This window comes from Triticum aestivum, chromosome 3B (assembly GCF_018294505.1).
Source record: "Triticum aestivum cultivar Chinese Spring chromosome 3B, IWGSC CS RefSeq v2.1, whole genome shotgun sequence".
NCBI lineage: Eukaryota > Viridiplantae > Streptophyta > Magnoliopsida > Poales > Poaceae > Triticum > Triticum aestivum.
The window spans coordinates 835428448-835455753 of NC_057801.1; the positions used below are offsets into that span (position 1 = coordinate 835428448).

At 44.2% G+C, this 27306-nt stretch overlaps 1 long non-coding RNA gene across 1 annotated transcript; it reads left to right on the forward strand.

Moving 5' to 3' along the window:
- The first annotated feature begins 20780 nt into the window (after window positions 1-20780).
- LOC123066966 (uncharacterized) lies at window positions 20781-23369 on the forward strand. Its single transcript, XR_006431483.1, has 3 exons — window positions 20781-21063; window positions 21168-21256; window positions 23129-23369. It is a non-coding gene; the product is annotated as an uncharacterized lncRNA (long non-coding RNA).
- The last annotated feature ends 3937 nt before the right edge of the window (window positions 23370-27306 follow it).

Sequence of the window (27306 nt, forward strand, 5' to 3'; positions counted from 1 at the left end):
TACTTGTCGGAGGAATGGATATATCTGGACGTATTTTAGTTTTAGATACATTCATTTTTATGCATTTCTTCGACAAGTATTTCCGGACGGGGGGAGTATATCTCTAGTCCTAATGAAGGACTTGGTAGGTCTCGCCTCACATCCCATCACTCTATGTTTCGCCCGCAAGTGTATTCCACGCCCACCTCCAACTTGGGATGGCCCATTAACTCAGTTCGTTCACGCACTCCCTGGACCCCTTTCCTACCTTCGCTTCCTGCCCCGTCTCCTCTCTCTCTCTTTCTTGCCATCTCCAACACCGTCATGGCGCTGCTAACCCTAGCCTCCTTTATCTTGGGTGAGGACTTCGACATCGGTGCCTCCCCGCCCCCTTGCACTCCCGCTCCCCTCACCGATGCGCTTCGCTCCGCCCAAGTTCTGGCGCCCCCTCCCCTGCCCTTATGGAAGGGCTCATGTAGCTCCTACGGCAGATGAAGACCGTGCTCGAGGTGGACGCCCAAGACCAAGCCCATGTTCTATCCACGTCGGCCCGCCTGCTTGTTGTATGTACTGTACTCAGTACATGTGAGCAGTCGCCATTCCCCTCTCTGTCAATCCGTTCGTTCTTGTGTTGTTGAACAAAGTTGCCCATGGACGCATCTGATACTTGACAAAGTTGCAGCCCACACATGATACAGACTAATAGTCACTACTTAGTGGCAACTTACACGATCATTGGAGTGGAAGCACCGACAGTTTAAGAATTGGGAAATGAGTCCTTGCTTTGGGCTAAATCCCACTGTTTTGCTTTAGATCATTTCTTGTATTTTCTCCTATCGGGTACACATGCTTTGTAGCATGTGTATACACATGACAGTACACAAACGAACACTACAGTTTGCAATGTCTTTAAACAGGGAAGGCATGAAGGTACCTTATTCCTATCATAAATAGATAAGGAATAAAGAATCACTCAATTTAAGGTGGTAGTAACCTTGGTTATAGTAGAACCATTAATGTTCGGTTCATGTGTTTATATATGTGTAAAAACACCCTTAATCATGAAAATAGTGTCAGGTTCAGAGCCTTAATCATGGCAGCTAGAAACCAAAATAACACATCTAATAATTTAGTAGTTAGTACACAAGCACATTCCTGTAAGAAATTATTTCAATGAGAGTGCTAGCTGCTAGGGTATATCTAATTGGTCCCAGACTGAAATCTCAATTGTTAATCTCTGAAATATAGTGCACAGTTGTCCTGAAACATAGAGCGTGTTGCTCTGTATAGGAATTGCTTGCATGAACTCCTAAATAGTGTACATGTGGGAGCTAAATTGAAGTTTGCTGCTTGTGAGGTGTCAGTCGTAAACATTTACATATGACCCATGTTTATTCTGTAAAGTGGCAAAAACAGTGGAAATGAGTCCTCGGTTTGGGCTAAATTATGTAATCATCTCTCATGGTTGATATGGCCATAAGCAGCAATCCGGATTAGCTGTTGTGTGATCTTGTTATATATATATATATATATATATATATATATATATATATATATATATATATAGAGAGAGAGAGAGAGAGAGAGAGAGAGAGAGAGAGGGATAATTTCTCAGATGTTTTGTAACTGCATCTAGTGCCCCTTAGTGATTTTGGTGTATTGAAGACTTATAGGTTAAGGGACTAATGTGTTTATGAGTGTACACAGGTCTATAAGTCCATGAGGAGTTTGATATTTACAGAGAAAGTCGACCCCTAAAAATGAAGTTCTTCGACTGAACACTTTGATATTCTGAAGACTTTCTGAAGACTTTGAAAGTGAAGAAATTGGTGTGACCTTGAAGACTTGATATTCATTTGAGGAACATGAAGCGTGAAGACTTTTGTTTTTGTAGTTTCGTTTTCTCTTTCTTGAGTCATAGGAAACACCGTACTGTTAAAGGGGGTCAAGGAAATACTAAAGAAAAATTTCCATGTGATGCTCAACTCAAAATCCTACAGCTACCAATCCCTTCGAGTGAAGCCATTGGAAATCTCATACAGTTCAGTCAATTTCTTCAGTGACAGAGATGAAGTTCTTCTGGTCGCTGAGGAATTTGTTCTGACTGAGGAGTTAGGAATTCGCCAGTGTGGATTGCCTACACAGTGAGGAACATGATAGCCCTGAGGAATTTGAGAGTCAAATTTCCGACCATTGCTGTGCTGCGCGCCAGCTGTCCCAAAATATCTTATCCACCTAACGGTCATATCATTGAAGGGCATTTATGTCTTATCATGTCGGGTTGCTCCCTAGGCTATAAATAGCCGCCCCCTACAACCACTAGCTGGTTGGTTGGTCCGAGAGAACTTGACACTTGTCATTTGAGAGCAACCCATCCTCCGAAGACTTTGAGCGAAAATCATCGGGTGAGGAAAAACCCAAAAACCAAACCCCTAAAAACCCAAAGTGATTGAGCATCACTGAAGAGATTGATCCTGCGTGGATCCGACGCTTGTTACCTTTGAAGACTGTGCTTCTTCCAGACGGTTAGGCGTCATGGTCTAGAGCATCCAAGAGGAATTGTGGATCGCCGAGTGACCAAGTCTGTGAAGGTTTGGAAGTCGCCTGAAGACTTACCACGAGTGATTGGACGAGGTCTGTGTGACCTTAGTTCAAGGAGAATACGATGAGGACTTGGTGTCCTGAGCTACGTGCTCAGCGACTGGGTGTCCGGGATTGTGTGTCCTCGAGTTTAAATACTCAGCCGCTCCAACCAGACGTACAACTGAGACAGCAGTTGGAACTGGTCTACCAAATCATTGTCTTCACCAACCTAACTGGCTCTATTTCCTCAACTCTTTCATTTCCTCTTTACTGTGTTGAGTGTTCGTTCATATCTGTGTTTGAAGACTTTGACTGAAGACTTTCTCAATTTCCTCAGTTCAATTCTTCAGTCTGTTTGTCTTCATCTTGTGCTATCCTGTGTTTACGCTTTCTGTACTCTTTGATTGTCTTCATTTCATCATGACGACCATGCCCGCATTCTCTTATGCTTACTTCTGAGTACTTATTCCACTGCAAGTAGTTCTTCACTTAGGAATTTCCTCACCGGAAAATTCCTCATTGAAGAATTCATAAAAATTGCCTATTCACCCCCTCTAGTCGATATAACACACTTTCAATTGGTATCAGAGCAAGGTACTCCCTTGTTCTGTGTGATTTTGGTTTAACCACCTGGAGTTTTAGTTATGTCGACCGCAGGTATGATCAAGGTCTCAGCTGGGTGTCCTACCTTTGATGGGACGGACTACCCCTACTGGAAAAACAAGATGCGAATGCATCTTGAGGCAATTGACAACGATCTCTGGTATGTTGTGGAAAATGGTGTTCCCACTGTCACACCCTCACTAAACGCTACCGATGTGAAGAGATTCAAGCAACTCGATTCTCAAGTGAAGAATATCATATGTGGCCATCTGAGCAAAGGACAGTATGGAAAAGTGAGTGCTTTGGAAACTGCTAAGCTTATCTGGGATAGGCTGTCCAAAGTAAATGAAGGAGTCTCAACTCAGCGTGACTCTCGAGTTGATGTTCTTCGCAATCTCTTCAACCGCTTCAAAAGACTCGACAATGAAAATGTTCAACAAACCTTCGATCGCCTCACTGACATCTCAAATGAGCTTCAAGCGCTTGGTGCCACTGACATCATCGACCATGAGGTGGTGAAGAAATTGTTGAGATTGCTTGATTCCTCATTTGATACTCTGGCACTGATGATACAAGAGCGTGCTGACTACAAGGCTCTTGATCCCGCTGATATCCTCGAGAGGCTAAATACTCATGAGTTCCAGCTTGCTGAAAAGAGAGATCTCTATGGTTTGAGCTACGGCAAATCACGTGCTCTGAAGGCCAAGGCAGTGTCTGAATCTGAATGTGAAGATTCTGGTAGCAGCCTTGGTGACCCTGAAGAATTGAGCCAGGAGCTAGCACTGCTCGTGAAGAAGTTCCAGAAGTTCTCAAGACGTGGTCGCTTTGGAAAATCCTCAAGGAATAGTGATTCCTCATCCAGTGACTACAAGAGAAGGCTATGCCACAAATGCAAGAAACCTGTTCACTATATTCAAGATTGTCCTCAGTGGGAAAAGGAATTAAAGAAGAAGAAATACAAGGATTACAGTTCTGATGACGCTAAAAAGAAGAAGAAATCGTTAAAATCTTCATCATCAAAATCTTCGAAGTCTTCATCCCACAAGAAGAGCAGCTGCAAGAAGGCTCGGGCATTCATTGGCAAGGAAATGGACTCTGAAGCTGAATCTGAGGATCATGAGGAAGAGGAGGCATATGAGGAGTCCGAGTCTGGTGTGGCGAGTCTGGCTCTCGCTACTGCTTTCGTCAGCAAGTCTATCTTCAACTCTGAAGAAACTGACCTCACCAACAAGGCTGACAAAGATAATGATGACTACACTCCCACCTATTGCTTCATGGCAAAAGGTGCCAAGGTACTCAAATATACCTCCTCTGAATCTAGTGAGAATGAATCTGATGAAGACCTCAAGCCCAGCTACTCTAAACTTGCTAAGATTGCTGTAAAACAACAAAGGGCTTTTGAAAAGGTTCAAAACATGCTAGACAAAAGTGATGATATGTTAGGTGAAGAAATGGATCGCACTAAGGCCCTGACTGAAAATCTTCAGAGACTTCAGTCTAGGTTTGACAGCCTTCAAGGTCATCATAACACTCTCTTGTCTGATCATGAGAAACTTTCTTATGAATTTCTTCAAAAAAAGCAAGATCTTGAGAAGTTAAGAGTGAGTTATGAAGATCTTCAGAAGGAGCGCGATTCATTACTTGCTCAACAAATCAGCGCTTCTCAGGAAGAATTTGTTCCTCCATGCTTAAAGTGCATTGAACGTGAATCTGCTAATTCTTCACCTGAATGTTCAAATGCTTCAACTGTTACAAATTCTTCACCTGCTCCTGCTATCACTAATTCCTCATCTGAGGACATTGCTAGTATCACTGACGATGCAGGGCTGAAGGAATTGTACATGACAGGCATGTACAAAAGCCTCAAAGGGCATCAGACTCTTTGTGATGTGCTTAAAAAGTAGATCCTCAACAGGAATCCTAGGAAAGAGGGTATTGCCTTTGAGAGGAAACTCAATGCTGATGGAACATATTGGAAACCTGAGCAGTACCCCAAAACCTCATGGGTTGCTGCAAAGGGACCTCCAGTTGATCCATCTAACTTATCTGGCTTTACATGTGAATCTCCTCATTCTTCTGATGAGTCATTTGACTCCAACTATAAACTGTTCAAAAATCAGAATGGTGAAGTATTTGCTAGATATGTTGGCACTAACTGCAGGAACGGTTCCCCTATGAAGAAAATCTGGGTTCCCAAGAAGTGCCTTGAAAGTCTTTAGGTGAATGTCCTCATGACACCACCTGTGAAGAATAGGAACCCCAGATCAAACTCTTCATATGGACCAAATTCTTCATATGGATCCAAGTCCTCATACGGACCAAATTCCTCACGTGGATCAAATTCCTCAAAAGAATCAAAGTCCTCATATGATTCTCATCGTGCTAACAACTCTGTTTCGCAGGGTAGAGCTAAGGGCTATGAATATGTGCATTATTCTTCAAACCAATATGTTCATAAGTCCTCGAAGAATTTCTCTGCTTATTCATATGCTTACCCTAACCCCTCTTATGTGAAACGAAATGGATTGGCCTCTATGCCACCATTCTCATATGGAGCTTGTAGAGTGATGAACTCTTTGCCACACCTTCAGATGTGGGTGGTGAAGAAAAGGAACTAATCTCTTCTGCAGGGTCAGGCCTCCAGACGTGCTTTAACGTCTGAAGAATTTGCTGGGGGCCTGACAAAAATGCCTGAAAGGACGCAGGCTAATCATGAAGAAATGAACTTTCATTTCACACGTCCTCATACCGCTTATCTGTTATACTGCCTGATGAAATTCATCTGATGAAATTGATATCATATTCTTCACAGATGAAGTATATGAGATCGTAAGTTGCACTAATTCATCTGCAGGATGATCAACCCAAAGCCAATGAGTGGGTTCTCGATAGTGGATGTACAAATCACATGACTGGTGACAAGAATCTATTGATGGATGCTCCCTTATCACCGTCATATCTGAAGCATATAATCTTTGCTGACAAAGGCAAAAGTCAGGTATTGGGTCTTGGTAAGGTTGCGATCTCTAAGGACATACACATGGACAAAGTCATGCTTGTTGAGTCCTTAGGATACAACCTCATGTCAGTCTCAATGCTTTGTGATCTTGATATGGTTGTTATCTTTGGCAAGTATCGTTGTGTTGTGATCATGGAAGCTGACAATTCCAAAGTCTTCGAAGGCTTTAGGAGAGGAGACTTGTATATTGTTGATTTCTCTACAGGACCACAACCAGCCGTGTGTCTACTTGCAAAAGCTTCAGAAGGCTGGCTATGGCATCGACCACTTGGTCATGCAGGCATGAGGAATTTGCACACGCTTGTGAAGAAGAAGCATGCCATTGGCATTGAGAATGTCAAATTCCTCAAGGATCACTTGTGTGGAGCCTATGAAGCTGGAAAAATGACCAAGGCCAAGCATCCAGCAAAGACTATCATGACCACTACTCGACCATTCGAATTGCTTCACATGGACCTCTTTGGTCCTAATCATTACTCAGCAGTCACTAATGATGCATCTCTATATGGCTTTGTTATTGTTGATGATTACTCTCGTTACACATGGGTACACATTGTTACTTACAAACATAAAGTGCAGGAAGTCCTCAAACGATTTTCCTCGAGGGCTTCAACCAACTTTGGTGTGAAGATTAGGCACATCAGGAGTGACAATGGAACTGAGTTCAAGAATTCTGGTCTTGATGACTATCTTGATGAACTTGGTATTACTCATGAGTTATCTGCTCCCTATACTCCTCAGCAAAATGGCGTCGTGGAGCGCAAGAACAGAACTCTTGTTGAGATGGCGCGCACTATGCTTGATGAATACAAAACGCCTCGTCATTTTTGGATTGATGCAATTGATACCGCGTGCCACATCATCAACAGAGTATATCTTCACAAATTCTTCAAAAAGACTGCCTATGAACTCCTCACTGACAAGAAACCCAATGTGAGTTATTTCAAAGTCTTCGGTGCTAAATGTTGGATTAGAGATCCTCATCACAATTTTAAATTTGCACCGAAAGCACATGAGGGTTTTATGCTTGGTTACGGAAAGGACTCGCACACCTACAGAGTCTTCAACAATGTTCTTTATAAGATTGTTGAAACTGTAGATGTGCGGTTAGATGAAACTAATGGCTCGCAAAGAGAGCACCTGCCTTCTGTGATAGATGAACCAACGCCTGAGGAGTCTATCAAGTTCAAGGCGACTGAGGATGTCATTCCTACTGAAGAATCTGCTGAAGAATTCATTCCAGAACACGAAGAACGTCGAGCTGATGCACCTGAGGATAATGCTGAAGAAAATGATGCTGGAAAAAATGCTGATCAAATTCCTCAACGACAACCAGCTCATCCTCGCGTTGCAAAAGAAGTGCAAGTTGACAAGATCATCGATGACATTGAAGCACCAGGTCCTCTCACACGCTCAAAAGCTTCACATTTATCTAACTTTTGTGGGCACTATGCTTTTGTCTCTATCACAGAGCCCACTAAGGTAGATGAAGCATTTCTGGAGCCTGAGTGGATTCAGGCAATGCAAGAAGAATTACATCAGTTTGAGCTCAACAATGTCTGGGAACTGGTCAAACGTCCAGATCCTCGCAAGCATAATATCATTGGCACAAAGTGGATCTACCGCAACAAGAAAGATGAAAATGGCCTTGTGGTGAGGAATAAGGCATGACTTGTAGCTCAAGGCTACACACAGGTTGAAGGAATTGATTTCGATGAAACTTTTGCACCTGTTGCTAGACTTGAGGCTATTCGCATATTACTTGCTTATGCTAACCATCATAATATCACTTTATATCAAATGGATGTGAAAAGTGCATTCCTCAATGGTAAGCTTGAGGAAGAAGTATATGTTGCTCAACCCCCAGGTTTTGAAGATCCAAAGAATCCCGACAAACTCTTCAGACTCAACAAGGCCCTCTATGGCCTCAAACAGGCCCCACGGGCGTGGTATGATACATTGAAGGAATTCTTCATGAAGAATGGCTTCACACCCGGTTCACTCGACCCTACTCTCTTTACTAAATCATATGACGGTGAACTGTTTGTGTGCCAAATATATGTTGATGATATTATTTTTGGCTGTACTGACCAACGTTATAGTGATGAATTTGCCTATATGATGAGTGAAGAATATCAAATGTCTATGATGGGAGAATTGAAATTCTTCTTAGGTCTTCAAATTCGTCAACAACACAATGGCATATTCATATCTCAGGAGAAATACCTCAAAGATGTTCTGAAGAAATTCAGCATGCAAGATTGCAAAGACGTCAAAATTACTATGCCCACAAATGGCCATCTATGCACTGATGAAAATGGTATTGACTTCGATCACAAGGTATACCGCTCCATGATTGGTTCTCTATTGTACTTATGTGCATCTAGGCCAGATATAATGCTTAGTGTTTGCATGTGTGCCCGATTTCAAGCTACACCGAAGGAATCACACCATAAGGCTGTGAAGCATATTCTTTGATATCTAGCTCACACACCAACACTAGGATTATGGTACCCCAAGGGCTCTACGTTTGATCTCATCGGATATTCTGACTCTGACTATGCTGGTGATCGTGTGGACCGCAAGTCAACATCTGGTACTCGTCATTTCCTCGGACGATCTTTGGTCTATTGGTCCTCGAAGAAACAGAACTGCGTATCACTGTCTACTGCGGAAGCTGAGTACATTGCTGCTGGTTCTTGTTGTGCTCAATTGCTGTGGATGAAGCAAACTCTCAAGGACTACGACATCAACGTGAAGAATGTGCCTCTCTACTGTGACAATGAGAGTGCCATCAAGATTGCTCACAACCCAGTTCAGCACTCGAAGACAAAGCACATTCAGATTCATCATCATTTTTTTCGTGATCATGTGTTGAAGGGCGACATCTCCATTGAGCATGTGAAGACTGAAGAACAGCTAGCCGATATCTTCACAAAGCCCTTGGATGAGAAGAGATTTAGCAAGTTGCGGTGTGAGCTAAATATCTTAGAATCTTCGAATGTTCTTTGAAAAGGACACACATCCTGACACTTATGCAAAATTGATTACTTAGATATGCAACACATGAAGAAATGTTTTTCTTCAATCAATGAAGAATAACATTCTAAGTGTGAAGAAATTAATGAAGAATTTGATTCTCAGAACCCTACGACAATTGTACGCGGTGTCTGAAATCATCATTCTTATACGGTGGGTCACGCCACCACCAAAATTGAAAATCTTCAATTTGAATTTTTCCTCAGTTTTGAAATTCTTCAGTTTTTTCAAATTCTTCAACTTTGCAAAATCTTCACTGTTTCCGTTGTCTTTCTTCATTGACTATATATATATATATATATATATATATATATATATATATATATATATATGTGGGTTTATGTCCTCTACAGCATTCACTTATGGCTATTTTTTCAAGTTGCTTTTTCTGTTAAGTGAATGTGATCGGACCCTTCCCCCTCTATGCTATACTCAACCCAAGCTATTCACAAATTCTTCATGTGCGTTCTATTTGAAACTCGTTCAAAATCTTCACTGTGTTTTTGTCAGCTGAAGAAATTGCGAACGAAACTTTTAACTTATCTTATCCAAATTTTCGGCTTTGCCGCTCAAACCGTTCCGCATCCCACAATAAACTTATCTATTCACCCACGATCTAACACAATCTCCACTTTTCAGTACGTGAGTGACACATGTCAAGCGAATGAGAAGGGCCAGGGGCACGCTCGTCCAAAATCTTCGGGCGAACGGTTTTTCACAGTGGCTATATATACCCCCTCTCCCCTTTCTCACTTCCTTTACTCCGCTCGACCGCTCTCTCTCTCGCTCGAGCTTCTCAAACCCTAGCGCCGCCGCTACTCCATCGTCGCCGGTGAGGAAGAGCTTCACTGCCTCGACCTCGTCGCTGTCGTACTCGCGCCGACCGTGGAAATCTTCACTCCGCCGCCGCTGTAGCTGTCTTCCTCCACCGAGTTAGGGCGTGGGAGATCTGAACTGACGAACTTCTAATCTACACTTCTCAGTTCGTCGTGTTCTTCAGTTCGGGTAATTAAAAGTTAATTTTATTACTCGCTTTGATTCTCAAACCTTCCTGAAAATCTGCAAAGGTGTTTATTCTTCAAATCTTCACACATATGAACACCTCAAACGAAATATGCTCTTGATTCGTTTCTCTAAGCAATGATTTTTCTTCAAGATTCCTCAATTGCGTGGATCCTCGATCTATACAACTCTGGAACCTAAGACAAAGATCGCTTAGTGAAATTCTTCAAGGCTCATCTGGTCAAATTCCCCAAACTAGTTCTTTTTGAAAGACCTTCTGAGAACGCATATGACCTCTCCAAATTCCTCGCAACTATACTCTGTTCACAGGTACTCATGTCCGCTGCTGAATCACTAGGTTCTCATCAACTTAACTCATTTGCAGCGTTCCTCGAAGAAAAGTTGCATACTTCTTCAGAGAATTCGATTGTTCAAATTCCTCAGCTGAAGAATATGGCAGAAGGAAAGAAGCCACAGAAAGGAGGAAAGATGCCCGAGGTCATGACTGCTTTCGAGATACCTGAGGACATATACGCTGACTATTGCACACCTGATGAAGCCAAGTTTGGCAAGGAAAACAAAAATCAGCGCAAGGTGCACACTCAGAGGATTGAAAGGAGATGGGCAAGGGAATGGAGGGAGTACAGATATGTTACTCCAAAGTACATGGAGAAATTCGCACTGAATCCTCCATGCCCAAGAGCTCCATTGGCACCTGGCCAAGAAGCTGACCCCACCAGCATCAAGCATGGTGAGGACTTTCTTGAAGAATGGGCCAAGGGCCAAGCCAAGTTGGCGAGACAAGCCAAAGAAGCAGTGAGGAAATTCAATGAAGACTCTGCTACTGCTGCTGCCACTGAGGCCCCTGTTCAGCCCAGAAGATCAATGGCAAAGAAGCCAGCGCACAAGCCAAGTGCTTCACCAACAGTGCCCTCACGGCCAAAATCCTCAGCAATGCCCTCACGGCCAGGATCTTCAATGCCCTCACGGCCAGTTCCTCATGCTGCTCCTGCTCCTCCCAAATCCTCAGCTCCTACAAAGTCCTCAGCAGCTCCTCCAAAGTCCTCTGCACCTGTGCATCTGGCCACGTGCCAAAGGACTGCAGGCATCTCTATTGCCTCTGGTGTCTCAGCAAGTTCCTCAGCTGCACCAAATTCTTCATCAGGCCCCACTCTGCTGAAGAAAAAGGCAACTGCTGGACGAGGTCCTCGGCCAAGTCCGAAGAAGAAACAGGTCGCCTTCCAAGTGCCATCTGATGATGAAGCTGATGATGACGAACTTGCAGAAATCATCAGAGACCGACAAGAAAGGGCCGCTAGAGCCAAAGGCACACCTGTGCCACTGCTTTTGGATCCAAGGGCGATCCTCGAGTACATTGATCTCTGTCACAAGGATCCGGAGACACCTATGCCTGATTTTCATCTGACACCTGGACAAAGTCACATGCTGACCCATTTCATCTCTGAAGAGAAATGGAAATATGAGAAGGCCAGACAGATCAAGAAAGCACAGTACAGGAAGGAGAAATTCCTGAAGAACAACGTTGTCTCTATGAAAACTGGTGAACTTGTGAAGATCCAGTCTGAAATCAAAGCCCTCAGTGATGACTTCAATGCTTACTATGCTGATTGGCAAGGAGCCAAAGTCAGATTTGTCAATCTGACAAAGAAGTTCACAAATGTTGCAGCCCCAACGCAACAAGAAATTCCTCAGGCTGGAGCCTCTGCTCAGCCTGCTGAAGAACATGCCAGCACCGCTGATGATTTTCAGCCTGCTGAAGACAATGCTAGTTCCAGGGCTGATGACTCCATTCCAGCCGCTGAAGAAATTGCCAGGGCATCCACTAGTGGTGCGCCTGAAGAAACTGAAGAAGTCAGGATAACTGCATCAGTTGCGCCTGAGGAAATTCAACCAGATTCCTCAGCTCCTCCCGCGCCTACACCAACTCCAATCCTTCCATCTGCATCTGATGTGAAGAAGACCAAGGCTGCAGAGCGAGCTGCAGTGAAGAAAAGGAAAGCATCAGCTGCTTTAAATTCTTCAGCCCCGAAGAAAATGAAGCCTATGACAAGCTCTTTTGAAAATCCAATCGATGCTGTTCCAATTTCCTCCATTCCATCAAAGGACCTTGTTCCTTTTGGTGAAGAGTATGAGATCCCAAGCGGATCTGATGAAGAAAATCATTCTGCTGCTTCGTTAGAGCAGATTGATGAAGAAATTGAAGTGGATTCAATCCCTTCAACACCAATCATTTCCTCGCCTATGCCTCAGTTCACAGCTGAAGAGGCTGGTGTTGAGGAAATTGAAGACGAAGACGTGGATATTGGATGCACCACGCCTGTGATGAATGATGACTTTTGGAAAAGTCAGCATCCCAATTCTCCACTCTTCACCCCAATCCAACAAATCCCTTAGTCCCCTGCACCAACGGTTCAAATGGGCTCTGAAGAAACTCATCCCAACTCATCCGTGCATGAATAAATTCCAGCCACTAGCGCTGAAGAACCTGCTACTGCTGATCCTATGAACACGCAGACTGCATATGAAGAGGAACCAGAAAATCCTCAGCCTGAAGAACCTGAGATTGCGATTCCAGAGGTAGTGATGCAACTCACTGACACTCCACTGCCAAAGCCAAAGAATCCATTCTCAACGAAGCAAAAGTTCAAGGCTGAAGATTTCTTCGGCGAGCATGCATTCTTCACTGACTACAACCCTTATGACTCTGCTCGCATAAGAAAGAGGCATTTCTGGACTGCTAGTCAAGCCAACTTCTATTCCTCTGTACTATTCAACAAAGACAAAGTCTTCGATCATGCACATATGCCTCACGTGGACATGGAATCTCTGCCAGGCTTCGAGCCAGTCCTCAGTGTTCTTCACGATGCAGGATTGCTGAATTTCTGCACTGACATCTGTGATTGGAATGAAGAACTCATTCTTCAATTCTATGCGACGCTGCACATCACCGGAGATTCTGAAGATGTGAACTCATGGGTATTGGACTGGATGACAGAAAATACTCACTACAAGGCACCAGCAACTGAATTGCTTCGTGCCCTCCCACTCAGTCCTCCCCTTGATGGTGCTCGTTGCATCTACAACGAACCTGAGCTTTCAAATCATTACATGCAAGTGCTGATGAAGCGTTTGAAGCCAGGACAGGCACCTCGAACCAAATTCTTCGTCAAGGAATTACTGTATGTGCCTCGGACTGTCTATCGCATTCTGACGAAGACAATGAGTCCTATCAAAGGCCACGACTCAAATGATGAAGAAGTCATTGGCATCATGAAGAATATGCTTTTCAATATCATTCATGGCGTTCCCATCAACTTCCATCATTTCTTCATGAGGACTCTGGCAAACATTGCTATGTCACCTTTTGGGCTGAAGCCTTATGCACCATGGATTATGAGGTTCATCAGGACAAGGTCTTCACTCAATTACAAGGCTGACACTCTGAACCACTGCAACTACTTGCCTCCAATTGAAGTCCTCAAACGGACATTTTCCTCAACTGATGACAAGGGCAAGGCAACTGCTGTGATAGATGAAGGCATTCATCCATTGGATGGTCAATTTCGCAAAGCTGCATCCTACTCCACCAATGATGACTCTGCCACACATGACTCTGCCGCCAATACCTCAGCCAAGCAAAATCCTCAAGCCACAGCACCCAGGGTGATGACTGATCGTGAGTTACTCCTCAGTCTTCGTCAGAAGGTTGATCGCAATCATAAATGGGTCAAGCGTGAGTTTGGTTCAATTCTTCACAACATGACCTCAACACACAATGCAGTGAAGAAAAACCAATACTACCTCCATGAAACCTTCAACCGCACCTGGGCTGTTCTTTCTAATGTCTACAGCGCAGAAGAACTGAAGAGAATGGGTCTCAAGGAAGAATTTGACTGGTCTATACCTCCACCGAAGAAATTCAAGAAGGTCAAGGTTCCTTCCCTGGTAGCCAGCTCCTATTCTTCATCACACGACACTGATGAAAATGAAGACTTGGACGACACTGCGGCAGGCCCTACTACGACAACCGACCCCGACAACGCTGGCGCTCCTTCATCAACTTGAAATTCTTCAGGGGCGTTAGTCCTCAGTTTCAACCCTTTTGGTCATTTGATGACAAAGGGGGAGAAATGTGAGTTAGTCTTCAAGCGGGTCTAGTATACTATATGGGCATTTTTTTTGCTAAGTTACAACTCTCGTTCTTCTGAAACTTTATTGGATCGAGTTGTAATCTTAAACCCGATGGTGCTCTGATACTTTTGATGTGTTCCTCTGCATGCTTATTCCTCATTATATGTTAATAAACGCATGCTGAACTACATCAGTCACCATATTTCATCATGCATTTCAAATTCTTCATATTATATGTCAAATGCGTGTATGAATTACAAGATATAGGGGAGATCTCCATGATTCAACTCTTCAAATGTGCAATGCCTTAAAAGCAAAATTCCTCACCATGCACATCTTCAGGGGGAGTTCTTCTATATCTTGCAATCAAATTCCTCAATATCAGTATTTACACTTCATATGTTTATACCCGTTGAAAATTTAACATATATTGTCATCAATCACCAAAAAGGGGGAGATTGTAAGTGCATCTAGTGCCCCTTAGTGATTTTGGTGTATTGAAGACTTATAGGTTAAGGGACTAATGTGTTTATGAGTGTACACAGGTCTATAAGTCCATGAGGAGTTTGATATTTACAGAGAAAGTCGACCCCTAAAAATGAAGTTCTTCGACTGAAGACTTTGATATTCTGAAGACTTTCTGAAGACTTTGAAAGTGAAGAAATTGGTGTGGCCTTGAAGACTTGGTATTCATTTGAGGAACATGAAGCGTGAAGACTTTTGTTTTCGTAGTTTCGTTTTCTCTTTCTTGAGATACTAAGGAAAAATTTCCATGTGATGCTCAACTCAAAATCCTACACCTACCAATCCCTTCAAGTGAAGCCATTGGAAATCTCATACAGTTCAGTCAATTTCTTCAGTGACAGAGATGAAGTTCTTCTGGTCGCTGAGGAATTTGTTCTGACTGAGGAGTTAGGAATTCGCCAGTGCGGATTGCCTACACAGTGAGGAACATGATAGCCCTGAGGAATTTGAGAGTCAAATTTCCGACCGTTGCTGTGCTGTGCGCCAGCTGTCCCAAAATATCTTATCCACCTAACGGTCATATCATTGAAGGGCATTTATGTCTTATCATGTCGGGCTGCTTCCTAGGCTATAAATAGCCGCCCCCTACAACCACTAGCTGGTTGGCTGGTCCGAGAGACTTTACACTTGTCATTTGAGAGCAACCCATCCTCCGAAGACTTTGAGCGAAAATCATCGAGTGAGGAAAAACCCAAAAACCAAACACCTACAAACCCAAAGTGATTGAGCATCACTGAAGAGATTGATCCTGCATGGATCCGACGCTTGTTACCTTTGAAGATTGTGCTTCTTCCAGACGGTTAGGCGTCATGGTCTAGAGCATCCAAGAGGAATTGTGGATCGCCGAGTGACCAAGTCTGTGAAGGTTTGGAAGTCGCCTGAAGACTTACCACGAGTGATTGGACGAGGTCTGTGTGACCTTAGTTCAAGGAGAATACGGTGAGGACTTGGTGTCCTGAGCTGCGTGCTCAGCGACTGGGTGTCCAGGACTGTGTGTCCTCGAGTTTAAATACTCAGCCGCTCCAACCAGACGTACAATTGAGACAGCAGTTGGAACTGGTCTACCAAATCATTGTCTTCACCAACCTAACTGGTTCTATTTCCTCAACTCTTTCATTTCCTCTTTACTGTGTTGAGTGTTCGTCCATATCTGTGTTTGAAGACTTTGACTGAAGACTTTCTCAATTTCCTCAGTTCAATTCTTCAGTCTATTTGTCTTCATCTTGTGCTATCCTGTGTTTACGCTTTCTGTACTCTTTGATTGTCTTCAGTTCATCATGATGACTATGCCCGCATTCTCTTATGCTTACTTCTGAGTACTTATTCCGCTGCAAGTAGTTCTTCACTTAGGAATTTCCTCACCGAAAAATTCCTCATTGAAGAACTCATAAAAATCGCCTGTTCACCCCCCCTCTAGTCGATATAACGCACTTTCATGTTTGCAAGTGTTTATTTTTTGTGAATTTCACCTTAAAAGTATTTCCTCTATGTTTTTCTTTGGCCAACTTTGGGCGTCGGTGTAACGGGACGGTTATCGTTGCTAGGCAGAGGCATCTTGGCTTGCGGCACCAATCTCGGGAATGGATGGATGGGGTAAGAGGGAGAGGCAAGGATAAAAAAAACAGGGGGGAGGTCCGGGGTGGGTACTCAAAAAATCAGTGGTGGTCACGGTGGAGGGAGTATACAGGCGGTGGCAAACTCCCCTTTTGGTTATGCAGACGACGAGGCTCGTCGGAGGAGCAACACATATAACCGAAGGGATGGCGGCTGACTGGAAAAGGAGATGAGAGGTGCTGGAGTTAATTGCATGGAAGTACCACACTTCAACATGTTGTGACGGATTGGTACCACTAGTACCCCCATAGTTCCCTACTATTGCCCACTTGGCGATCCTCGACGCTCGTTCCCATCGTCCCGGGAACTTGGCAACTGCCTAGTCACCTTGGACCTCTTGCCAAAAGATGACGCAGCGCTGCAGAAGAGAGTCAAGGCCACTCTTCTAAGTTCTAACCTTCCCGCAGACGGCAGCGATTTCTCATCATAGATGGAGGTGGTGGTCGATAGTCGTGGGGGAGTCCATGCCCAAGGCCGCGTCTGTCACTGACCCGAGCATGGTCCAGCTGTCCGACCACGACATCCGCTTATTTTTGTCTTGCCCTGTGATCCCCACTGTCGGCGAAATCCACGGCCTCGGCGCCGATTGGGTGGATGGACAAAAGAAAGAAGTTCCTCGACGAGCTTTGTGAGGCAAGAACAAGAAGGCCGGCGATAAAGTAGGGTTGGAGGACAAGGTTCATGTGGATCTGCTCACCAGGGGCAATATGGAGATCCAAAAGGAGTACATGGGGATGGGTTCCGATGACGAAGACAAGACAGATGACGATGGAGCTACTTGTCCCTATGAATATGATGAGAAGAATCCAGGATGTGTGGTGTTGTTGATCCGAGAGAAAGTAACATAAAACTTTATTATTGAACTGTCTATCTATCGAAACTAGAAGAACGTCCGTGCGTTGCATCGGGGCCACATTAACTTTAAGAGTTCAATATTAATATTCTCATACATATCAAGTGACATTGGCGACCTTTTTTACCATCAAATCCTCACACACACTCTCTCTCCCCCCCTCTTCCTCACTCTCTCTCCCCCTCTCCCTCTTTCTCTCTCTCTCTAACACACACACATACATATCCATCTTATTGGGTACGGGACCATAATCCATCTATTTCACACACACACATGCTAGTGCATAACAATATGGATTATGTGTATTATATTTGCCACCACAACTGAGGGAATTAATTTCATGTAAATCGGCCAGCCACAGCTCCAAGAATACGCGGAGGAGGTGGCCCGGGTCGGCGTCGGCGCCGTCCGGGCCAGGGAAGCCGCCCTTCTTCGCCCCCTTCACCGGCCGCGGCCAACGTGGTGCCGCGGCACCCGGCCTCGCCGTCCTCGTCCTCCGGCACCGTCGCGACCCAGTGATGCAGCCCAAGCATCGGCCTCGAGAATCAAGAACGCTCGACAACGGAGAGGGAAGGGAAGATCATATACATGTCATAAGAAAGGGAGTTTATTTACTGCTCCCTCGATGTATTGTTTCCTTTCTTTGGAGATTGATTACCATCCATGAGTTAAGGTAAGGTTAATGTGATTGAGCGATTTTTCTGAAAATCAATTATTTGTTTTCTAATTAATGTGATTGAGTGATTTAAGGTAAGGTTAATTAATTTAGATTTGATCTTTAGAGATTGTTCGTGATTGATTCTACATTATTAAATAACATGCGCCAGTATGGAAAGTTCTGATCTGTTCAGATTTCTTTCTTGTGTGAGAGGGTGACATGAAAATAAACCGATGAAGTGGGGGGAGGAGACGAAAAAAAATCTGCGAAAAATAACCAGCGAAGGTGGGAGGAGGTACCAAAAAAACCATGAAAGGTGGGACGAAAAAAAAACCTGGAAGCGAGACTACCAACTGCTCCATTAGAAGTAGAGATTGGCGGTCCTGTTTATTTACCTACGTAGGCTATGTTTAGCACCGGAGATGGTGGCATGACGAGCTCGTCCTGCAATAGTACTACATGCATGGCCACAAGTGACGGATTTCACGGACCAGGCTGCATGGGCTACACTAAACCAAATCTTAGCCAATCAATTCTTACCACCCAGTAATCCCAATGTAAATCCCCTGTGTATCTAGCATTGCTCCTCGTCCAAAGTAATGCTACACACACGGGCACTTTACGGGGTTTTACGGGCTAAATAAAGACCAATGGATATGATTTAGTTAAGTAGAACGGGCCCCACCACTTAGAATCAGGGGGGCCAATTAAATTAGGCCACGTTCCTCAGTCCGTGAAGCCAGTTGAAACATCCCTGTGAATGTAGTATTATCGTACTACACGCATGGGCAAAAACAATGAAATTTCACGGACCAGGCTGCATGCGGCGATGCACTTCTCTAATTAACAGGTGGGCCTGCCTCACTTAATAAAATCTCAGCTAATCAATTCTATGCGCCCTGCAGTCCCCCTGTAAATCCCCCGTGTGTCTAGCGTTGCTCCTCGTCCTTTCCTGGAAAAGCAATGCTACACACACGGGATAGTTTTTACGGATTTAACGGACTGTGATTAGGTGGAGCTTTTTGATTGGAGATTAGAAGAGAGGCGGGCCCCACCCCCACTGAAAATCAGGGGGAGAAATTAATTAGCGTTGTTGACCCCCTGAAACCCCCGTAACTATCCGTGTGTCTAGGATTTTCGTTCCTGGAATGGCCGTGCATGAACTTCTGGGAAGGCAATCTAAAAGAACTGCTGGCCAGCGCCGCGCCAAGCAAGTGTTAGCGCTGGTCAACCAAGACGGCATCGAGCCGCGACTCCCACCAGTCAAGCACCAACGCCAATGCCAATGTGTGCGCAGCCTTCCGTCCAGCTACAAAAGCTCCGCCGTGCAAGAATACAAGCCAGGTCAATGATTTGTTCTCCTTCCTCTGTTGCATTCATCGACCGTGAGTAAATGAAACGGCTCGGACATGATTTCCATCGAATTCGTGTAGTAGTTACTAGCTTTTCCCCGCGCGGCGGCACGCCGCGCCCATCCATACGGCACAGATACAGTTTTTATGTACTAAAATAACTGGTTCCTACACTAATTCATGCGCCACATGAATTAACACGCTATCTGACTTTTTTGAATGTTTGGTAACTCATCCCAAGAGTTGATTCGTTGCAAAGTAGTTCATACAAGAAAAGGGTATGTCTATTTGGTACATGCATAAATGATGTACAATAGATAGTGATAATGGATATTGGATGCAGAATGGCGAAGCTCTTGTTCTCTTGTTAGATTTGAGATATTGACCCTCAAGCTGTGTTTGTCTCTGTGATGTAGTGGTAGAGAGATGAGGCTAGTTCTTATGCTATTGTTCTTGATGGTTTGTTCCTTGTAAACACAATGTTGAAGTTGTTGCTGGATGCACAGCCTGCCTCTCAACGATTCCAAATCATGACCTGACTCTCGAAGATTGCAAAATAGCTTGAAATTGGAGACAAACCATTTTGAGAATTCTTGTCGCCTTGATTTCTCCCACTGAAGATTAAGTGCACACAACAGCTACTTATTTGTTTAATAAGGTTGTAAACCTAGATGCATGTATCTTTATTTCTTTTCAAACTAAGTGGTCAAATTGAAGGTTCTTTTTTTTGCTCGACTGCTACAATGGTTTCGGTGTAGTAGAGGAGCGAAATATAAGTAGTACCGAAGTGGAGAAGTCAACCGAACCATACGCTTTCGCAAAAAAAAAACAGATTCATACGCTGGATACAGAGTTGACTGGCACAATAAGTTTTAATTAATCAAAACAAACATAAGTTAAGGAGGGAGGAAGAAATAATTAGCATGTGAGTCACTTCAAACAAATTGAGGCTAGATAGAGCAAAATACGCTGAATTAACTAAGCAGTCTACAAGAAAATCAAGGAGTTGAGTAACCTTCGTGGATGATTGTGAGAGTGCTTGGTGTACGGATTAGTCCTAGTCAATTGCAAGCAGTTGACTGCCTTGTGGCCCAATTTGAACACAGGCCAAACCGACAATAAAAGAAAGTTAGAATTATCTTATTTTTTGAAGAAAATTGGTTATTTGTCACTTTCAACACGGGGCTTCGCAAAATTGTCACCGTCAAGATTTGCTTGAAAAAATGCCATCCAATTCATGTTCACTTTCATTACCATGCAATTTCTTCTTTTTCCATTACTTTCCCTTTTTCTTTTCCATTTTCTAGGCACCTGAAAGGACCAAAGTGCCCCTGATCCTATCTAACCTTATCTGATGCGTGTGGACTGGTTGGATAAGGATTGCTCTCAGGCTACCTCGCTCTTGTCATCATGGGTTGCTCGTCGTCGAACCTCACCGCTGCCAGCGCAAGCCACCGCAGCTCTCCGCCCTAGCTTGCCCACGCCTGTGCGAGCAACCGTAGCTCCCCGACGGTGCTCACCCACGTTGATGCCCGAGCGAGCCACTTCGACTCGCCGCCGGTTCTCGTCCACGTCTGCAGGCGCCGGCGCAGTTCATCCTCGCCTCGCGGATGCCTGCGCTAGATACTGCAGCTCGCTGCGGGTTCTCCCCCACGCCTGCGCGCGATAGCGCAGCTCTCTGCGGGTGCTTGCCATCCCCGCGGCTCATTGGCGCAGCTCGCCCTCCCCTGCTGGAGAAGTGTTCTAGTGGCAAGGGTTGTGCTGAATAGAAGACGATGCCTTGTGCAGGTCCTGAACAAGTGGCGTGATGGCAGCAGCGGCCGGAGGAGGAGATGGATGCGTGTGTAGGTCCTGAAGATGTTGAATGCAAGCAACATGTAAGTCACGTTTGTTGTAATCTTTTGCTTGATTATGGATTGCGATTTGGAAATTACATGAAGAATAGCATGTCACGTTTAGTTTCACAGCCAGGATCAAATGAGCGACAATATGACAAATGAGTAATATTGCAAATTTTATTCCATAAGCTACTTGCTGCAATCTGTTTTGTTGCACTTGTTGTAGCTTATTCAAAGGCAGCAATGGAATTGTAGGTAGAAGTGGCACAAGTATGTAGCCCTCCGTACATTGGCAAGGGACACTTCAACCATGATTCATAGATGAATCTGAATTCACATCTCCCCAAAAAAGTAAGGAGTTCACATAATGATTTCATAAATAAAACTAAAATGAGTTCACAATGCCAAATATATATGAGCTCCCGGCTAATATAAGCTCACGGCTCAGAGCAATTGAAGAAATTGAGTTCAAATAGAAGAAAACTACTTAATGAAATAAGTCTGGAACTTGCTGACAGGAACTTGATTTATGTTTAATAATATGGCGCGGCTGTGTGCATCATTTGATGTAGAGGCCGGGGTAATCCCCTTTTCGAAAATAAAGTAAGTATAACATCAATTTCATAGAGACCAATCATCCAATTTGTAGCTTTCTCTTTGATGTAAGCTTCTTTCCTGGATATGTGGGGTTTGGAATGAGACTAATGTTAGACAGTCCAATAAGCGGTATGTGATAGTAGGCCTTCTCTGTGTCAACGGGCAATATTAAACTCATCTTTGTCTAGGGGGACAGTTCAGTAACTTAGAGACGTACTAAACATTTTTCTCCTCAGAAAAGAAATTCCCCACTCCACAAACAGTTCTTCTTCTTCCAGGTTGGTGCATTGACGGAGTCAATACACTGGTACAACCCCAGCATGGAAGATACACATTACTTCATATTTCTTGCTGTAATTTTAGTGGTGACTTCCGGGCAAAGCCAGGGCGGCTGCCTGACATTGTGGGGTCGATTAACATCTACCACTGAGTCGCTGGATCTACCTATTATTACTTTCAATCCAGTAGTAGAGCACCCTGACTCATTCAGCTCAGTAAGCATCCTTTGTTGGACGTGGAGTTTCTGCACCCGAGCTCATATGAGCTCGGGTGAACAGTAAAATCGAAAAAAAATCAAAAAAATTTCAAAAAATTCCAATTTTTTTTGGCTAGAAACATTGACAAAAGTTTTAAGTGCTTGCAAAAATTCGTCATGAAATCACATTTCTAGAAGGCGTGGCAAAAAAAAAACAAAATCGGTACTCTGAAAATGCTACTTTCAAAAGCATTTTGGAGGCTGGATTTGTTTTTTTTTGCCACGCCTTACAGGAATGTGATTTCATGATGAATTTTTGCAAGCACTTAGAACTTTTGTCAATGTTTCTCTGAGATTTTTTTTGGAATTTTTTGAATTTTTTTTTGATTTTACTGTTCACCGAGCTCAAATGAGCTCGGGAGCAGAAAGGCACTTTCGTCCTTTGTTCTCTTTCTTTTGGTTGGTTGAATCATTTGATTCCACTTTGTTTCCATCGCAAATAAAAATTACCACCAATTAAATCGACTCGTGGTGATAATATATGTGATCAATTTATGTTTGTCATCCTCGTGTTCTTGTACGATTAACATCCATCATCTGTTTTTGGAATAAAGAAATGTAACTACTCTATATATACTTTTCTATCAGTTAGTCTAATTGTTTAGCATCCGTAGCAATGAGTGACAGAGTTTTCTATTTAATTAAATAGCTAACTTTTTTTCCTGATAGACCGCAATGTTATCTCTACTGAGATTATTTGAGCAAATTGTTTCTTGTTATCCAAAAAATATTGCCACCATGGCTATACAGTAATAAAATGAATTTATTCATTGTTGCAGAGAGAACTGTCCAACACTACTTTCTTGTCAATTTTTGCATGTCCAGCCTTCTCGGAAGATGGCATTAGGCAGTTTACTTTCTCATGGAGACCACTTCTGATGCTACCTAGATTGGCCGATCTACTTTTTTCATCATTGACACTACTATCCATTTCATGAGGAAGCACTTGGCATATCTGCTGTAGGATCACAATGTTCAGCATGGCTTATATCTTGTATCTGGTATGTAATACCTTTTTCATTGGTGCAAAACTGCAAATTTATCCGAATTCTGTTGCTAAAGCAAAGTTCTTAATATGAGTTACCTATAATCATCAGGCGCTGCTTATATAATTTTTTTGACAGTAAGACTTATGGCACAGAATAGATCTAATACTTCTGCCTGGAAAAGAAGCAATAGAGAAAATTAATTTGCTAGATTTGAAAGCACAACCCGGTATTTTAGTGTTTAGTGAATTGATAGCATCATCACAAACACCATACAAACAGAGGAATTTTGTCTAATTAGCTAATAACAACATACATGAACAGATACACGGGTGAAGTATGTGTGCATCACCCATCTGTGTAATACTAACCGCAAGTACCAAAATAAATTATCTTAGTTTTGTACAGAAAGCCCAACTGATGAAGCTAGCATAACTTCCAAAAGTCATTCTTGACAGGAACTCCCGTACTACTAACCTGAAAAAAAGAAAATGAAAAAAGATTAGTAAAATTCAGAAACAAGCAAATAAGCAAAAGAGAAGTTTTCTTGAACCAGATTTTATCTTCTAATTACCAACAGAGAATTGATTATGTCCTTGTTAAACCCAACTGGTGAAGCAAGCATAACTTCCAAAAGCCAGTCTTGGCAGGAACTCCTGAATCACTAACCTGAAAAAAGCATATCCATATAGAGATGAGAGCTGAAAAAAGCTTATCCATGGGTTGAACACTCGAGACTTCAGTTGTGCCTAACTATAAATAATAAATTGTGGTTGCTACATATAGGAGTGTTTCCTTCTATTTGTTTTCACATCAAAATCACCTTCTTGCTCGTCGTCGCTAATTTAAAAATGGAAAATATCAACCAAGATATAAGAGCAGTTACAGTAATCCACCTGATCTTGTCCACGGGATCAATTTTTGGGAAATGCAGATGCATCTCACGCCCAGAGATGAAGGTTCTCCTGACATTGTCATGATAGTACATGTCCCAGGCTCCCAGCAGCGGTATCCTATGATCTGTCCTCGTCAATGGTAATGGGGATAAAACATGGAAAGGCCTGTCAGTGGGAGGGGATGGCAAGGGCCAGCACGGTGCCCACTCTGCAGCCCTTGGCACCGGCCGTCGCCTTCCCTTCCGGCAGGCTGGCGATGGTTCCGTAAAGGAACAGAAGTGAATCGGCATGCGTTGTGTGCTGGAGCGGGGCTCCGCCACAACCTAGAAGGCGGCGAGAGCCATGGAGTTGCTAGTTGCTATAGGTGGCTGGCTGCTGCGAGTGGCCTGGACCGGCGAGACGAAATCGAGGGTGCTCACGGGAGAGGATGGGGAGAGGAAAACGAACTTGGTTGGGCCAGCGGGGACCGCTGGGTGTCATCGCCGTTGTGAATTCGGCCGCCGCCACGCCATATGGGCTCGATCCGGCCTCCGCGCCATGATTGGAGCGCCTGGCTGGGAGGAGGTGGGGGCAGAAGTGGAAGAGAGAGCTACGCCGGCCAACTCCAGGAAGGGGATGCGGCCCAGCGGTGAGAACTCCGGCGATGCATCGGCCATCAATGAAGTCGGGAACGATGGGTTTTGCGTCGCCGAGAATCTGGGAGACGTGCGCAGTGAACTCAAGGGGAGGGGACAAGAGCTTTTTATAAACGACCACGCTGGTGAGCGGCGGCATGCTGTTGAGCGGTGGGCGGTGGAGGTGGAGCAACCACGGGATGCCTCGCGAGCCTTTGACAGAGAGGGACACGCGGAGAAAATTGAGAGGGAGAAACGGGAGTCTATGCAATAACCGCATCACCATAAATCGGCCCAGGCCAGTCAACACACACATGCAGGAAAGAAATCCAAATCAAACAGACTGCCCCGGATCATTAGGAAATCGCTGAAGCCACCCCAAGTGCACACACAAAAATGCGAATCAGTTAACAAAATTTACATCAAAATCTACAGTCACAATGAATTTGTACACCCCTGTAGCCCAAATTAATACACGTGTCGGCAGCCCACAGCTTCTCAAGTTGCTTTCATCCAAGTGGTGAAACGTGAAGGCAAAAACTTGGTTAGATATAGTGGTTTTGGTATAGCATTGAGGCTAGGTACATGTGTGAATACCTGGAAGTTGCCTTCCGCTCGTCCCAGAGGCCATGGCTCTTCGCTTGTAGCCTTCTTGAAGCCTTCCTGTGCACGCGGCAGGTCGATGTAGCAGTGGCAGTGACGCCCGTACATGGGCGGGTGCACGCCGGTATGAAGCAGGATGTTGCCAGCGGCGGTGCCGGCCACGCCCAAGCTGAGCATGGCGGAGATAACATGTGGCACCGGACAAGCCCTGGCGACGTGGTCTCGTCAGAGAACGAACATCACGGAGTTCGACGTCGCCGCTGTCACAGTGTGGAGTTGGACGGCGCCGGCAACGATCGCCAGAGCTACCAGCAAGGACGACATTTGGACGCAAAAGTAGACTAAAAATAATTAATGAATATGTAGACGATGAAGCTGAACCAGCCCACGTAACCAAATAGCCAAATAGGCCGTGCGGTGTACTGGCCAGCGCAATGGTAGAACAATGATTTTGTAGAAAAACGACTATTAGTCGTTTTTCTATAAACGGGCTTTTTGAGATTTTATAAAACTCAGTATTACTTATCCACGGATTAGTTAAATATCCCAAACAAGTTTTTAGGTGGTTGTAACAGAACTCAGTATTACTTATCCCGACGTGACGCTCTCCGTGGATGACCGGTTTCTTCTGATGAAGGTGATATTCTCTAAGCCGCCCACCTCGAGTGATTGTATCCTCGCTGCAATTACGGGTGGGTATGAAGTTGCTATATCTGGGCTTGGCCATCAGAAGAGTGCATGGGCACGAGGAAGTTGTAATTGGAGGCCGCTCATCGATATCGCCTTTTGCAATGGCGATCTTTACTGCCTCACGTCATGGAAGGAGATATTCAAATTTGAGGTCGGCATAGACCATAGAAGCATGGTAGTGTTGAAAAGTGTACACTTGCTGGATATACAAAATCAAACAGTGGTGGAAAACCTTTACTTGGGGTGCGAGGGTGATCCAGACGCGCACGCCATATACATTGTTGAGCTACGTGGCAATCTTGTTATGGCAGTGAGAAGGACCAAGGGGCCACGGTCATGGTCGCGCAACACACGTGGGCCTTTTTTCTTGTTTCTGGAGCTAGTTGATGCCGACACAAATAGAGTGATGGCACATCAATCATACAGATGGGAAGAGATGACAAGCCTGAGGGACCACGCATTGTTCTTGGGGCCAACGTGTGCCAAGGCGATGCACGTGCCGTTGGGTCAAAGCGGTGGCCCGCGTAGAAACCATGTCTACTACACCCACCATCGATGCTACGCACGAAAGGAACGTCTGCCCGACGACGCCAAGGACGATGGTTGCCGTGCGTACTACAGGGAAGACAAAAGCGTTGATGACAGCATGGAGGGAATCACGTCGGTAGGGTACTACGTGTTGAGTGGCGCTCAAATTCATCCTCCCATGTGGCTTTTACCTCCATGTCTTTAGCTAATTAGATTGTTTTGTCTTGCTTTTCCAGTGATTATGTTCTCTTGGTTTCTCCTCAACATTCATGGTATTTTTTTCAAGGTGCACTGTTCTCTTTACTTTGTACATAGAATTATTAAAAAGATCATGCGGAATACACTATTAAATCTGCTAGTATAGAATATGTCAGAGCTCTGGTGTATGGAAGAACAAAGACCAAAATACACAAAGTATGAGCAATTAGCTTTTGTATCGAAGTATGAGTCCTGTTCGGAACCAAAATACACAAAGAATACACTCATTACTTACCCAAAAAGCTAGTGCAGGAAACGTACGGGCGGAGTGGGCTGGGCCGGGCCAAGATGCACCCCGAGTCCTAATCGTCTTCGTGCCTTGTGTGTCAATCTTTATTTTTTCTGAGGGTTGCCTTGTGTGTCAATCGATCGATCTATAACT